The sequence below is a fragment of the Girardinichthys multiradiatus genome, chromosome 3 (genome assembly GCF_021462225.1).
Source record: "Girardinichthys multiradiatus isolate DD_20200921_A chromosome 3, DD_fGirMul_XY1, whole genome shotgun sequence".
Taxonomy (NCBI): domain Eukaryota; kingdom Metazoa; phylum Chordata; class Actinopteri; order Cyprinodontiformes; family Goodeidae; genus Girardinichthys; species Girardinichthys multiradiatus.
Genome location: NC_061796.1, coordinates 39,131,838 through 39,148,673, shown reverse-complemented (window position 1 = coordinate 39,148,673; position 16,836 = coordinate 39,131,838).

The window sequence follows — 16,836 nt, the reverse complement described above, 5'->3', positions numbered from 1 at the left end:
TGCCTCACCTTGCCTCACTAACTTGTAATAGACACACAACGTTTAGACACACTAAAAGGTCTGATATGACAAATCGCAACTGTCAGCCCCAGTAAAGATCCGTGAGAAGTCTTTTATTATTATTGCTGTATATAAAAATGAAACCTCCCACAAGAAATACATGTATTTAAGATAATCCCCAGTAGCAAAAGTATTAGCACCCTTGTCAACATATGTAAGATTCTCTAATCTTAATTCTTCTTTTTAAAGTTGATCTAAATGTTGAGAAATATCTAATCAGCAGACCTGAATTCCTCTTTCTATAATTATGACTTGACACAGAGGCCGCTCTTTAATGTTGGAAAGACAGGAAAACATTGACATCAAGTAAGGCAGAGAAGGACTTTCATAAATGCATCAAAAACTTTAACGTAACAGCTTTTTTCATAGAAAAGCAATCAATTTGAAGAAGAAAGGTACCTATTTAAATACATTTAAATATTACACAAATAAATTATTTCAGATTAGCTGCAGTAAATCAAACATATTTTTAAACTGTCACCTGGTAGTTTACACTACACAACAAATCAAGGGACAGTCAACAGAACCATGCATTTTTGACAGCAAACTAAAAAAATTGTTTCTATTTTATATTTTCTGATTGTTATAAAATTTATTTAACTTATCCAGAACAGAGCTGTTTCAAATCCTACACATTGGAACTATTTTTACAGTTCAGCTTGTTTCAATATTACACTTATTAGCTACTAGTAACCACAAACTGTTGGAAAACCAAAGGGACATCGTAGCTGGCCTGAAAAATGTAGCATTATTTCTGTAGCCATAAAATATCAGCGCATGTTTATTGTTTTTGATTAAAGGGGACACATCACGCTTTTAAATCCGTCCCTTTTACACTTAAATCATTCACTTGTGGTCTATATAAAGTGGAACTGCAAAGCTCCTTGTTATTGTAGCTCCAGCGGCTCCTCTTTTACCCCTGTTTTGAGGTGCGTCTGAGAGCAAATGGTTTTGGTGCTGTCTCTTTAAATGCTATTGAGGCACTTCACAACCTGACCCCCTCTATGTCAAAGAGCAGTCCACTCCATCCTGTTTGGCCATTTTTATAGTTTAATAATAGAGATACAATTGTCTAGTGCAACAGAAATAAGACAAAAAAAGGCAAAACAACGCAAAACTGTTAATGTCAGTCAGTCAGTCATTTTCTACCGCTTATTCCATAGTGGGTCGCGGGGGAGCTGGTGCCTATCTCCAGCAGTCTATGGGCAAGAGGCAGGGTACACCCTGGACATGTCACCAGTCCATCGCAGGGCAACACACAAACAACCATGCACACACTCATTCATACACCTAAGGACAATTTAGAGTGACCAATTAACCTAACAGGCATGTCTTTGGACTGTGGGAGGAAGCCAGAGTACCCGGTGAGAACCCACGCATGCACAGGGAGAACATGCAAACTCCATGCAGAAAGACCCCTGGTTGGGAATCGAACCCAGGACTTTCTTGCTGCAAGGCAACAGTGCTACCAACTGTGCCACTGTGCAGCACTGTTAATGTAATAATACTATTGAAAACACATAGTACGGTTATGTCCTCAAGGAGCTAAAAGCAACAGACAGCATTAACATAAGCAGAAGGAACGATGCTACTGCTATCAACACAGTGACCAGGACATCATATCAACACACAATAAATTCATGTCTAAAATAAAGTTTGTTGTCATTTTAGCGTTATTTGCTGCTTATCGCTTTGCTGTGTCCGTCGTTTCCATACAGAGAAGTAACTGACCCCATAATCAGATGAAGTCTTTCAGCAAATCCTTCTTCATACTGGGTTGATAAAGAACTCATTCTTGAAGTGCTTTGAGCAAACAAAGGGTAATTTCGACACTGATGTGGGAAAATTTCCATGAAAAATAAAATTTAACCAGGCACCTCGAAGAGGTTATGATGCTGGGGGTGGTGCAATGACTTTTGTGGGTCAATGCACCCAACAACCAAACATTTAGACTTATCCACTTGCAGCTTCAGCATACTTGAGCTTGGACTAAAAAAATCACAGCTAGAAATAAAAATGTCATGATTGAACGTTTTTAGAAAACAATAAAAACCATCATTTTCAACCAGCACATTATGTTTTTTTATTGATATTATAAAAGTAATCCAAAATATGACTTAGGCAATGTGCTATGAGGCTAATGATATCAAAACCCTTAAATGCTGGCAGCATTCAGATAGGCATGATTTCTGATCTGGTTTGGACCACATTGTGCGCAGACGTGCATTTGGACATTCCTTCCAACTATAAGCCAGTAGTTTTCACAAAACAATATGTTTGGTCCTTAAAAACTCAATCCATCTTAATGGCAGAAATGTCAAAGGCTCTTTAGAAAAGGGTCTTAAAAAATAAAAGTAAAAAAATTCCATGCTTCGTTCATATATGCCGCTCTTAAGCTGGGGCCACGCAACATGATTTTTTCCCTGAATTTACCCTCATTTCCTAGTTGAGGAAAGTCTGCATCAGGCTGCATCTGCTAGTGTGAGAGGAGCTTGAAATTGGAGTCTGCAAATCTGAGGGAAACTGACTTGACCTCAGTTTCTGTTATACATATCTGTTTAACTGAAAATGTCTGTCTGTTTTTTTTGGCAAAATTTGGATGCAGCTGGTTAGCATGAGCAGATCACCGACCCAACTGCAAACACATTTTACCGACAGCAAATTAAAAAGGGCGGCTGGGACACAAAGTCCACATTTTATTTTATTTGTAACTATACAACATTATGAACAGAAGTGCAAAACAGCACGGGGTATACTTCAAGCTATAACCTAACTATTTATAATTAAGTACTGATAAAAACTGCAGAGAGATATTCATGTATTTACAACTAAAGCACAATTAATTAGACTCCACAAAAAACTTCAAATAGATGTTCCAAACTTTCAACATGAATATAACAGACTATCTTCTATTACCGCCACCTACTGGTCGGTGTGTTCCTTCAAACTGCCCCCATCGCAAGAGTTTCCAACAAAAGTTTGAGTTGGTCTTGGTTGGCTTGAAATATCTTGTAGTGATCCAGCAGCAGACGAAGTTGTTAAGTGTCTGATCTCCAGGCTTTCAGTTGTAAAACAAAAACCAATCTGTTAGTGTGAACACCTTGTCTTCCTAAAATCTGTGACGACTGTCAAATTCGTTTAGTGTGTCCCCAGCATTACTAATTGACCCAAAAAGCTCAGTTTTATTTCGCTTTTAAAAGTGCTTTTAAAATTACTTTTGCACTTAAAGAAAACAATTGAACAGCTGACTGTAATACATTTTTTTACTTTCGAGATTTTGAGCTTTTCTTGAGTTAAAGCATGTCCTTCAAGTAAAGAACTTCAGACTTATTTCTACATCACTATAAACCCATGTTAAAAATATCCACATGTAGTAATTAGCAGTATCGATTTAAAGCCAGCTACAACTCGTTTATTGGAGTCACTCCATATGTTCAGATAGGAACCTCATCGCTACCTACTCACATGGAATTTATTCTCAGGGTGTTTTGAAATTTCTAAATGGACAAAATTGTCAGTCAGTCAGTCATTTTCTACCGCTTATTCCATAGTGGGTCGCATGGAAGCAGGTGCCTATCTCCAGCAGTCTATGGGCGAGAGGCGGGGTACACCCTGGACAGGTCACCAGTCCATCGCAGGGCAACACACAAACAACCATGCATACACTCATTCACACACCTAAGGACAATTTAGAGGGACCAATTAACCTAACAGGCATGTCTTTGGACTGCGGGAGGAAGCCGGAGTACCCGGTGAGAACACATGCATGCACGGGGAGAACATGCAAACTCCATGCAGAAAGACCCCCGGCCGGTAATCAAACCCAGGACCTTCTTGCCGTAAGGCAACAGTGCTACCAACTGTGCCACCGTGCAGCGCTCTGGACAGAATTGTAATGGACAATATTTTGTTTCCCCAAGTACATAGCCATTAAAATTTTTTAAATGTCATGCAGTCCAATTCAATATGTGAGCTTAAACCTTTTTAGGCGACTGAAGGTTTATCAATAGAATGCTAGTTTTCACTGAGGTGACATGAACATCCAAGGAAGAATATTGTGCTAATGATCTGCTTCTAGTAAACGGGTTGTTGTAGGAGTTTCTTTAAGTGTGGAACCTGGGTTCTGTAACTTTGCTGATCATGATCATGTCTCAGTTATGTCACACAGAAAAGGACGAGGTAAAAATCCAAAATCGTAACAGGACGTAATTCATTGTCTGATTTTCACATTCTCCAGGAAACATGCCTATTCAGGAATTAATTTTTTATCTGCAGTAAACACACTGATTTTATAAAGGAAGTGGCTTGTGATTTCCCCAGAGAGCCTCACATAGCCTGCAGTTAACTACCTGTCAGCACACCTTAGCACCTCAGCACAGTTAACCATTTATTGCTGACTCCCCTACTTCTGTTTACAGAGGTGAAACAAGAAAATAAGTTATGTTTGATCTGGCACTTGGGGACTAGGGAAATCACCTGTAGTGAAAGAATATTTAAAAAACTTCAAAACTTTTTAGCAGAAAGTGGTAGTATTTTGATTTTAGAAGACTTGCCAGATAGTTAGTAGTTTTTTTATTCTCCAAAGTAAACATATTGTATTAAGTGCATCTCTATCTTGACATTTACCCTCCCACCTGCCCAAACGTTTTACAATAAAGTTTACAGCAAACTCCTGGACATCATACCCATTTTCCTTAGATCCACTGCAAGTTCTAGTATGATAATATAACAGTAATGCAGCATTGCAATGCTTTTTATGTTCCACCATAAATGTACAGGTCTTAGTCTGTGAAGGGCTGATTCCTCCTATAGCAAATAATGTCTCTTTTCCTCAACAAAACATGCATAAGAAGGATTAAAGCAGAATCTGGTAGCACTCAATAGACCATTAATTTGATAAAGCTGTTTGAATGCTTATAAAGCTACATTGACAGCCCCAGGGATTGTGACAGCTTCTCCAATTAACAATTGGTGCTTATATAAGAACATCCGTCTGTGACTTATTTATGATTCCGTATGCCAGTTGTTGTCATAAATTCATATGTATGCGAGTGAATGGATTTCTGCTGCTATATGACAAGATTCTCCTCTTCCATCTGACCCTGCCATATGCTGAAAGATGTCTTTTTGTCCATATTTATTGTATAATTATATACAGTCTGTTGTTTTCTGATACATCTGCAAAGAGAATTGACCAGAAATCAGATGTAAACATATTATGCACCTTTACTTTTACCTTTGCAGATCTTTATTTTCTTCTTTGTTAAGATCCATCTACCCTACATGCAAAAGCTGTGTGTAGCGGAATACTGCTGTACACACCATGCCAATCACAAATAAGGTGGTGGCAGAATCATGCTATGGGCCATTTTGTCTTGGCAGGAACAGGAAAGCTGATCTAAGTTGATCGAGCTAAATACAGGGACATTTTGGAAGAAAACCTGTTAGAGCTCACAAAAGACTTTGGACTATGGGCAGAGGATTTCCACAAAAATAACGTCTCTAAATATTCAGCCAGAGCTACATATCAAAGTACATTCACATGTTAGAATAACTTAGACCTAAATCTAATTGAGATACTAATTGAGACCTAATTTGCAGAACAATGATTAAAAATCTCAATATCTAAATGTGCAAAGCTGGTAGAGGAATACCCTAAAATACATGTGGCTTTACTGCAGCAAGAGGTGCTTCTAAAAAAGGTTACATCATTAATAATGATTATTCAATTAATTAATAATATGACATATATACAATATACAATAATCTGGTGGTAATGTGTGAAAAATGTGAATTAGTACTTCAGCAAGCTACTTTGTATGATTCTGTATGATCAATAATTTGAAGTTTTTTCATACTACTGTATTAGTTGAAATAGAATATATTTTATAAAATATTATTAAATATAAAGGAAAAAATGCACATGGCTAAAAATAATAAACTTAGTTATTTTAGTTTCACAAAAGAAAAATCTATAAAAACACAACTAATAAAGACACAAACCTGCAGCTGGCATTTGGAAACACCCAGGGGTTTGTAATTAATCCCATTTGAGCATACATAATGTACATAAGTTTGTCTAATGATGTAAAAACAAATCATTAGACAATCATTCTTGTATTTCAAACTCACTTTTACTCAGTTATTGTTAAGGACAATAAAGGTCAGTTCAGAAGCTGCAAGTTCAGAAGACACAACTTTACTTTTGCTTTTGTATTACTTGTGTCAGTTAACTTTATTAGGTTAAAGACAAAAATATATTGGTTTATTCAACAAGTAATTTTATTTTTTATCAAACCCTGTAATTCTGGGAGCCAAAAAAAAAGATAGGATGAGTGAGCTCCAAGGCTTCTTGCACACAGAATTGGTATGGGCTGCTCATGTAACTGGAGTACAGCTTGGGAGAGGCACTCATTGTTTAGGGTACAGTTTGAATGCAGTGTTTCTCTGTTAGGTTGTCAAAGAACAGCAATTGCATGGCCGTAATTTGTGACGAGGATGAGGAAGAGTAGGGGTTAAAAGGACAGGGTTCATAATATCTTTGGCCACCGAAGAGCAATTTGACAGCCTTTTGGTGTTTGGCAAGAAAGTCAGAGTAAAACTACAGTTTGGGTCCGAGTCTTTGGGTAGGGCTGGCTTGCAGAGATTTGTGCGCAAACACCCAGATGTTGTGGACTTCGCTTTTGTGATTCTTTTTGACCAGATGCAGAGAGGTATTAACACATAATGATGTGCCCAAGTTAAAACTTGTGTGAGGACAAGTTTGTCAGGGGATTGTGCAGTGCTCTCCTCAGCAAATTCCTGATCATGGTCATACTGTATATGCATGGGGCCTAACTATGAAAGTTACATTTGTGTTGGTACAGGATTTGCGCAAAGACAGCAAGATCATAGTGAAGTGTGAATGAAAACCTTTAGAAGATGGTTTGGAGAGAAAGGTAGAAATGCATATCTGAGATGGTTTGGAGGATGATGCTGGGAAAGGGTGAGTTGGAGACATATGATCCATTCTGAACAACTACCCAACAGAAGAAGATCCCAAAAACTTATTTTGTTAAATGTTAGACTTAGCAATATGATAGAAGTAGTCATTTAACAAACCTAAACTTAATAAATTAATGTTTTTGAAAAATCATGTTTGAGCTTTTACCCTGTTTAAAGTGCATGTTTTAACTTCAGTCTCTTTATTTACCTGCAGTTAAGTTTCATGAGAGAAATGACCCCCGCTGGACCTTAAATAAGACAGATTAGAAGTGAGACAAAAGTAGATGTGTTTGCAGATTCATGCACTTGCATAAGGGATGGTGCATTAAATTTATCTACATCCCTCACTACACCCACCTGGCCTCATATTAATGATACCTCCTGCTGGTGTCAGTATATTGACTTTTCACCCACCTCCCCAACCCGCACATCTTCTTTCTATTCTGAGGCACAAAATGTCACAACAAAAGCATTTTACTGTTTAGCATGACAGAACAAATGTGTTACTTTAAACCATTCTAAGGCATCAACTTCACTAATTGCCAGTTACCATTGAAAACCAATAATGAACTTTATTACACTGAAACGCGATACTTGGAACAGCGATAAATGGTAAAGGTTAACAGCTGTCACAAAAGTAAAACCTTCCAACATCAAATGTTGGATGCTAGCATAATTTTCCTTATCCATTACACCCAAACATCACTCTGTTTTGATTGTTTTCAACACAGTGGTTGGTTGCAGTGCTGATTGGCCTAGTTCTGTCTCTTTCTACCACTACCGAAAAAAACGAGTTTATTAGTTCCCGGAAAAACTTTGACGTTGTTTTTCAGATTTTTAACATGATAACACTAGCAGGGTGTGAAAAGCGTTGCTTTACCATTTCAATTCAATTCAGTTTATTTATATAGCGCCAATTCACAACACACGTCGTCTCAGGCACTTCACAAAAGTCAGGTATATACATTCCAATTAATCGTAACCATTGAACAGTGCAGTCAGATTCAGTTATTTATTCAAATTGGATAAAAAGTTTTTCTGCCTAAGGAAACCCAGCAGATTGCATCCAGTCAGTGACTTGCAGCATTCCCTCCTTCTGGATGAGCATGTAGAGACAGTGGACAGTCACTGGCATTGACTTTGCAGCAATCCCTCATACTCAGCATGCATGTAGTGACAGTGGAGAGAAAAAAAATCCCTTTTAACAGGAAGAAACCTCCAGCAGAACCAGGCTCAGTGTGTGCGGCCATCGGCCTCGACCCACTGGGGGTTTGAGAGAAAGAACAGAGCAGAGACACAAAGAGAACAAAGAAGCACTGATCCAGGAGTCCTTTCTATGGGAAGGAAAAGTAAATGTTAATGGATGTAGCTCCTTTAGTTGTTTCACCTAGAAAGAATGAACAGATAAACTCTGAGCCAGTTTTCAAGGTTAGAGTCTGAAAGAGAGCACATAGAGTTAGTCACAGTAAAAGCTCAGTCAATCGCCATGTCTAGGAGAGAAAAAGGGTTAAACGCTGAAAGACAGAGCCATGTGGATCATCGGTAGAGGGTGAGCATTAAGTTGTTGCCAGCAGAAGCTTGGACGATGCCCCTCTCCAGAAAGGTGTCACAGGTAGACACAGAGTCAGGCCAGTTGTAGCTTCTAGGAAGAGAAAGGAGAGAGATCAAAGTTAAAAGCTGAAATAACAGCAAATAATGCAAAATTGGAGAGTAGAGTGAGAATGTAGCAAAGAGGGTGAAAGTGTCCTCCAGCAGCCTAAGCCTATAGCAGCATAACTACAGAGATAGCTCAGGATAACCTAAGCCACTCTAACTATAACCTTTATCAAAAAGGAAAGTTTTAAGCCTAGCCTTAAAAGTAGACAGTTTGTCCATCTAGAGCCCACTGATGGCCATTGTTATACTAAAAACCACAACGATTGGGATACCTCTCTCTGTCTTTACCAGACATCAAAAGAAATTGTCTTATCAATTTGTCAGGTCACCATTTTTCTGGCCTCCAAAAAACATCAGGTTTTCAGTTATTTACCATTCGGGCATTGGCCTAGAGCAACCCTTATCGGCCACCAAAAACTAGATGGCTACAAACTGCCAATGCTGGAAGGTCAAATGCAACACTTTGCCTTGGAAAAACTGTAACATTTGTTTGTCAGTTGTTCACCATGTTTGCATTGGCAGAAAGTAAAACCAAAAAAAAAACTGGTCACCAAAAACTCATTTTTAGTTTTTTTTAAGATATCTTTATATTTTGTTTGGGTCACATTTTTCAGTCCGTTCAGTTTTAACTATCATCTGTTACGTTTTTCCAACTGTTACGTCACTGTATTTGCTGCGGAAAAGCTAAACAAGGTCATGGACTTCCAGCTGATCAATTTTGCGTATCCGCCATTTTTACTTCTCGCTGCGATTTTGTAGTCCAAGCTCAGGTATGCCTGCGCTTAAAGAGGATAGGTTTGGTTTGGTTGTTGTGTGTATTAACTCACACAATTCATTACATCATCCCTCAGCATCAGAACCTTCAGTGCCTTCTGCTTATGTTAGTGTAGTGTGCTGCTTTTGGCTCCTTGAGGACATAACAGTACTGCATGTTTTCAATAGTATTATTACATTAACAGTTTTGCTGTTTTTGTCCTCTGAACGGGGGCAAAAGAGGAGCATGTGAAGCTACAATAACAGGAATTCAGACCAAAGCATTGCAGTTCCACTTGATATAGCCCACAACTGAGTGATTTCAGTGTGAAAAGTAGGGATGTTTTAGCATGATTCCACTTCCAAGAAGTCAAAAGTTATGTTATTACTGTATCAACATTGGTAAGAAGTCAACAGTAAAACTTTTGCAGGCCGCTAAGTTTTTAGCTTACATTTATTTTCAGAGATCAAAGGCATCACTTTATTAGTCAACAAAAAAAAGAAACATAATTTATTTTAGTTTTTTTAACACTGACACTGGCACAAAATCAAATGCTTAAGTACCAATTACCACAAAAGCAGTGATATTGCTTTGTTACATTTTTCTGACACATATTCCTTCGGCCTACAGCTCTGACCTTCTTAGCTGTCAAACAAAATGGTAATAGTCACTTTACATGTACTTTGGTGGTTTGAGAAAACTAACACACATTTTTGCTGCAAAGATTCTGGTTGATGGGTTTGTGGTATCATGAAGATTTGAAGAGATGAAGATTTGAAGCAAAAGGTTTAAAGCTCCCATCCCAAACGGGTCTTTATCATTAGTACTGCTGGTATTTGCAGGTGTTTCAGTGAGCATGTTCTATCTATTTTGGAATTCTATCTACAAAGTTGTTGATATCAGGAGACAGTTTTTTGACATGACTAAAATCAGGTGTCACTTAATAGGGTTGAGTGATAGTTTCTAAAAAAAAACTATAAATAGAAATAGTTTTGATCATTAATTTCTATAGCTATTCATTTTATTTTACACTTCCCTATTCAGGTTATTTATTTCAGAGGTTGCCAGCAAACATTTTTCTCCAGCACAACCTTTTGTTTTCCTCCCTGAAAAACCAGCAACAACTTTCTAAACTGGGTGTAAAAAGTAGAGCATGACAGCTGCATTTAAATACAAAATAGCTGCAGATTTGGTTTCAGACACCTTGTGCTGTATGCAAACAAAGCCGCTGTTTCTACCGGAGAAAAGAGAATGCATTTAAACCACCTCTTTGTCGTTGTTCACAACTGTGTTCCTTTTGTTTTCATTTGTCTTCTTTTTTGTGAAAGAGGGGGAGGTAGTGGTAAAGAATAGGATGAAATATTTTTAAACGGTAATTACCTGGCTGGGATCCGACATGTGCAGGGATTAATGGGTGACTGTGGAGCACCAGGTTCGGCAGTGTGTTGGAAGGTAAGGGGTTGTGTGGGTGTGTGTGATGGAGCGGCGGTAGAAGCGGTGAGGAGGAAGGGGGGTAAATGCTGAAAACAGCGAACCAAAGACTGGCAGAATTCTGCTGCTAGTGTCTTTTCTTTATCCAAGCTCAAGTCACTGCTTCACGCCAAGTCCGTCACAAATGAACAAGACAGATTTAGCCCTCTCGCCGCATCCCACTCGTTCCAAATCCATTTGCTAAATGTCTGTTTTCTCGCCTCCTGAAACAATATTGTTGCATGTTTGGGGATATTTTTCTTACCTTCAACTCTTTGGCTCACTCTGTTGCAAAAGTCAAGTTCTTACCAAGGAGTTAAGCAAATTCGTAATCGTCCTTTGTTCCGAACCCAGTTTGGTGTGTAATTGACAAACACATGCGATTTCCAATTAATTCATATCACAACAAAGCATTGAGAAGTGCCTGCTCGGCCGAGCTTGCAGCAGTGAAGTCGAAGAATGCTGCGGTGCACTTTGCGCTCAGAACTCAATTAAGCGTGTCCTTGGAGGACAATATCTGTGGATTCTTTAAGTCGTTTGGATAGCGCAGGGAGGCGATGGGGTGCTCTTACAGATGGTGTCTGACTCAGACTGTAATTAAACAGATCAGTGTCTAATACACAGTCTGATATCCAGCAGCAGTGCAGCTAGATCTCTGTGGGAACAAGTTTCTGAGGTTCTCAGAAGCTTCTCGAATTTGTCCAAAAAGGTGTAAATTCTGCATGTTTTTCTTACTTCTATTACTAATTGTTTTGACATGATAAATATTATTTTATTATTATTACGTTTTTTTTGTTTTTTTTTTGGATCTGTTGTTGGTTAAGCAGTAATTTGTGCCGACATAGCATATGCTCGTATTTGTCTCTGGCTCTGTGTGGCTTCTCTGTTGGCAAATGCACACAGAGTGTTTGAGACAAATCAAATAAACCAATACTTTTATTCTCAAATTGCAAGCCTGTCTAATATGTAAATAATTACATTTACTTTGAATAGAAAGCCCCCACCGCCTCAAAAAAAAAAAAAAAAAAATGTAATAACCCAACCAGAAAGATTTTAAACTTTTTCTGGTCGTGTTTATTTTCTTTCTTCAACTTTTACCGTTTTTTTTTTTTTTTTTTTTGTATTACCAAATGTGATAAAATTACATCATGCATGTCTTTTTTGATGTTTAAGAAAGATTAATTTGTATCCTGTTCCATAACATGTTTTCCATAACTTCACAATTAACATTCTCTTTTAATAGTTGTTCTTTCTTTTACTGGGTAAAATGCTTTGATATTACTTTTCATTTTTTGTGAACCAACATGTGAACCAACCTTTGAATTTTGACTTTTATATACAGAAACTCTTTGCTCCACTGCCCACTTCAGTTAAACACCTGGATGTTTGAGAATAACTTGAATATTCAAAACAACTGTTGGCAGACAGATTGTGCTAGTTAAGATGACCTGTTGGTATAATCTCACATCTATAAACCTTACTGACACCAGAGAGGAAAAAAGTCTTGGTAACTGGTAACTTTAGAAACCTTATAAATACCAAATTTATTTGTAAAGCACCATTCGCAAGAGAGTAATTAACATGCTTTACAGGAATAACTAAATAACACACAACATAGTTCAGGTTACATCCATGTAGATTTTTGATTTGAAGTGAAGTTTAAAAATTTGGTTGTAGTTTTCATTTTTGATTAGTTAATCAACTGGGTAGAATGGCCCAGTACCACTGATGTTGAAACAGACCCTCAGCACAATGCTACCACCACCATGCATGACAATTGATAGTTTTTTTGTGTTTGAAAGTTTCATCTTGTATCCTATAAACATAGTTCTTGCCACTATGGCCAAATATATCAGTCTTTGTCTATAGTTAGCGTTAAACATTTCTTCAAAATAGATTTGGTTTATCCAGATGTGCAGCTGCAAATTTCTGTCCAGCTTGAAGGTGCTGATTTTGGAGCGGGGACTTCCTTTCTGGTCAGCATCATCTCAGTCCATCATGACGTAAAGTTTGCTTTACTGTGTACATTGATACTGGTGTTTCAGTTTTTTTACATTATCTATGGAAGGCTCGAACCTTGAGGGATCCTTTCATATGAGGGGGGAGTAAAATAGCTGAAAGCTGGACACAACTAGGCACAATCCACATCACTTCAATTTATACTTGAAGAATATGGGCAAACTGCTGCATTTACTCAACTTATTAGTAAAATAGGACATTATCAGAAAGTAAAAATACAGGCATATTCAATAAATTTGAAAATGTGTTACAATGAGGCTTGGTTGTCAGATTAAAGGCATATTTTGAAAATAACAACCTTTAAGCAGGTATTAAATACACTTTTAACTATTAGAATCAGAAAAGCTTTATTGCCAAGTACGTTTTTGGAAATACAAGGAATTTGTTTTGGCGTAGTCGGTGCAATACAGTACTCAAATTAAACCGTATAAATATAGCTACAATATAAATATAAATATATGTGCACAGTTTTAAGTGAATGAGAGTAAATGTAGAGCAGTATGTAGAGCAGTATAAGATGCGAGAGCAGTACAGCAGTGCAGGTGATCATTGTGCAAGTATGGCAGTGCAAGTAAAGCAGAAGTCCAAGCTGAGCGTTAATGTAACGCATAGAGTTACAGGTTACAGGTGTCCTGTCAGCAATAAAGGGGGGGTGTGGGGGAAAGGGAGAATGTCAGGGTAGTTTCCGGGCTTTGTTAACAAGGCTGGTGGCAGATGGGAAAAAACTGTTCTTGTGGCGTGAGGTTTTGGTCCGGATGGACCGCAGCCTCCGGCCAGAGGGGAGAGTCTCAAAGAGTCTGTGACCGGGGTGGGAGGGATCAGCCAGAATCTTCCCTGCCCGCTTCAGGGTCCTGGAGGTGTACAGTTCCTGGAGCGACAGTAGACTGCACCCAATCACCTTCTCAGCAGACCGAATGACACGCTGCATCCTGCCCTTATCCTTGGCTGTAGCAGCGGCGTACCAGATGGTGATGGAGGAGGTGAGGATGGACTCAATGATGGCTGTGTAGAAGTGCACCATCATAGTCTTTGGCAGGTTGAATTTCTTCAGCTGCCGCAGGAAGAACATCCTCTGCTGGGCTTTCTTGATGAGGGAGCTGATGTTTGGCTCCCACTTGAGATCCTGGGAGATGATGGTTCCCAGGAAGCAGAAAGATTCCACAGTGTCAATTGTGGAGTCACAGAGGGTGATGGGGGCAGGTGGGGCTGGGTTCTGCCTGAAGTCCACAACCATCTCCACTGTCTTTAGAGCGTTGAGCTCAAGGTTGTTCTGGCTGCACCAGTCCAACAGATGGTCCACCTCCCATCTGTACGCGGACTCGTCACCATCAGAGATGAGTCCGATCAGGGTGGTGTCGTCCGCAAACTTCAGAAGCTTGACAGACTGGTGACTGGAGGTGCAGCTGTTGGTGTACAGGGAGAAGAGCAGAGGAGAGAGAACACAGCCTTGGGGGGAACCGGTGCTGATGGTCAGGGATTCAGAGACGTGCTTCCCCAGGCTCACGCGCTGCTTCCTGTCAGACAGGAAGTCAGTGATCCACCTGCAGGTGGAGTCGGGCACACTCAGCTGGGAGAGCTTCTCCTGGAGCAGAGCTGGGACGATGGTGTTGAAGGCAGAGCTGAAATCCACAAACAGGATCCTGGCGTAGGTTCCTGTGGAGTCCAGGTGCCGGAGGATGAAGTGAAGGGCTAGGGTTGACTGCATCATCTACAGACCTGTTGGCTCTGTAGGCAAACTGCAGGGGGTCCAGGAGGGGGTCGGTGATTTTAGGTGTGAGAGCCCATATTTTCATATTAAAATGTTTTATTTGTCTGATGTAATATTCTAAGACATTAAATATCATGGTTTCTTTAGCTGTAAGCAGAAAATCATCATTATTAACAGAAATAAAAGTCCGAAAACATTAGTCCTTGTGTTATAAATCTATACATTTGGTTTTTGACGCAAGATGCCATGTCTCCTAAAATTCTGTTATGGAGAGTGTGATCTCTTCTGCCATCATCTGCTGGGGTAGCAGCATCAGGGCCAGGGATTTGAACAAGCTCCACATGCTAATAAAGAAGGATGGCTCTTTTCTGGTAACTCCCCTTGAACCTCTAGAGATGATTTTGCAAATCAGGATTCTTCTTAAAATGAAGAACATTATGGAGAACCATGAGTATCCTCTTCATCATACTGTTGTACAACAACAGAGTCTCTTCAGCCAGAGGCTTCTTCAGATCTTCATGTTCTTTTCCTGGAATGTTGTATTTGCTTTATACCAAACGTGTCCTCTGTACTGATGTCCAAATGATGACATTATACACTCATCTGCAGAAGTATTACAGAAGTCCTGGTCTCAGTCTAGTTCGTTCATGTTTTTCTTAAAGAGCAAAGGTTCACTCCTTGCATACCTTCAATTGTAGTCAAACTTGTGCAGCCTTTCTACAAAAAGTCTCACCAACATTAAAAAGAGCCTGCTGTATGCCCTGTGATAACAGGTTAGGTTTTTAGAGACTTATTTTAGTATCTAGCTGTCAGGATCTGCCGTTTACTTTTTCTCTGTTAGGTGTTTTTCTGTTCCTTCTGATTAATAGTTTACTTCTAAGTTATCACTGTCTAGATTCTGGTGTTCATGTGTTTCCCTTTAGATCTAGTTTTTTCCACAGGTTTGTTATTTAGTATAGTTTTCTTTTGGTTAGTTTCTCATGTTTATGTTGTGTCATGTCTCTTAGTTGCACTCTGTCAGTGTTCTGTTTGTTTACTTTTCCCAGTCAGGCTTTCCTCATGTCCTCAGATTACTCTTAGTAGCTGTTACTTTCCAGATTCTTATATTTTATGTTTGGTTATAGTTTCCTTAGATGTGTTATCATGAGCTTTGTTATTTAGTCTTGGTTCCCCTACTAATTAGTTTCCATCAGATACATTCCTCCTCAGTTTCTCTGCAGCCTGTTCCACAGCTCTTCATTATTCCCCATGATTATTCATTCATTGGTTCTCCCTGTACTCCCCGTCTGTATTTAGGCTGGTTTGTTTTCATTGTTCCCCGCTGGTTCCTTTCGTCAACTCCCCTGTTATCCTCCGAGTTCTTCCTTGTGGTTCGTTTTCTGTTTTGCCTCCTGAACGTGTTCTCCTTGGATTACCTGCCTGTACTTAGTACTCTGCCTCCCTGCCTGTAAGTCTGTTGTGCATCTTCACATTAAAATCTTCATCTACTCACCATGCGGCCTCCTCGCCATGTTCTGCATTCCGGTCCTGCTTCCAAACCCACGATCCTGACACTTACAACCTACTCTAAGGATTAACCTGCTGGGATGGCCAGATCAAAATCACAGCCACTTGTAGACTATTTTCCTTACAGTGGAATGGGTGATTTCAAATTGCTTTGAAACCTCTTTAAATCCCTAACTAGACACATAAGCTGCTAAAATGTTCTTTCTGAAAGTCTCAGACTGATCTTTGGTTCTTACTATGGTGTTTATTGTAGCAAACCAAAGAAAAGTCTGAGATTTAAACAGGCCAAATCTCCTTTAAAATGTTCCTATAATGTGGACTTGATGTGATCTGCCTTTGTGTGATTTTAACTATTTTAATAGGAATAAACAAGTGGCTGTCCTAATTTATCCCTCACTAAAAATAGCTTTTTTATTTATTATTATTTATATTTACATAATTTTAATTTACTTATTTTCCATAAATACTAAAATGGATTTTAAATATACATACAATGTGCTCAGGTACACTTGTAAAACACACAGGAATGTAAATAGTGTAAAAAACATTTTTAACATGACTGCATATTATATAGATTCACTGCAGTCGTTTTCATCCTTAGTTCAGAAAGATGTTTGTGACCCCTCTCATTGAGAGTGATTTAACTACAGGAATGTGATTGTGGCCCATGTGCTGTATG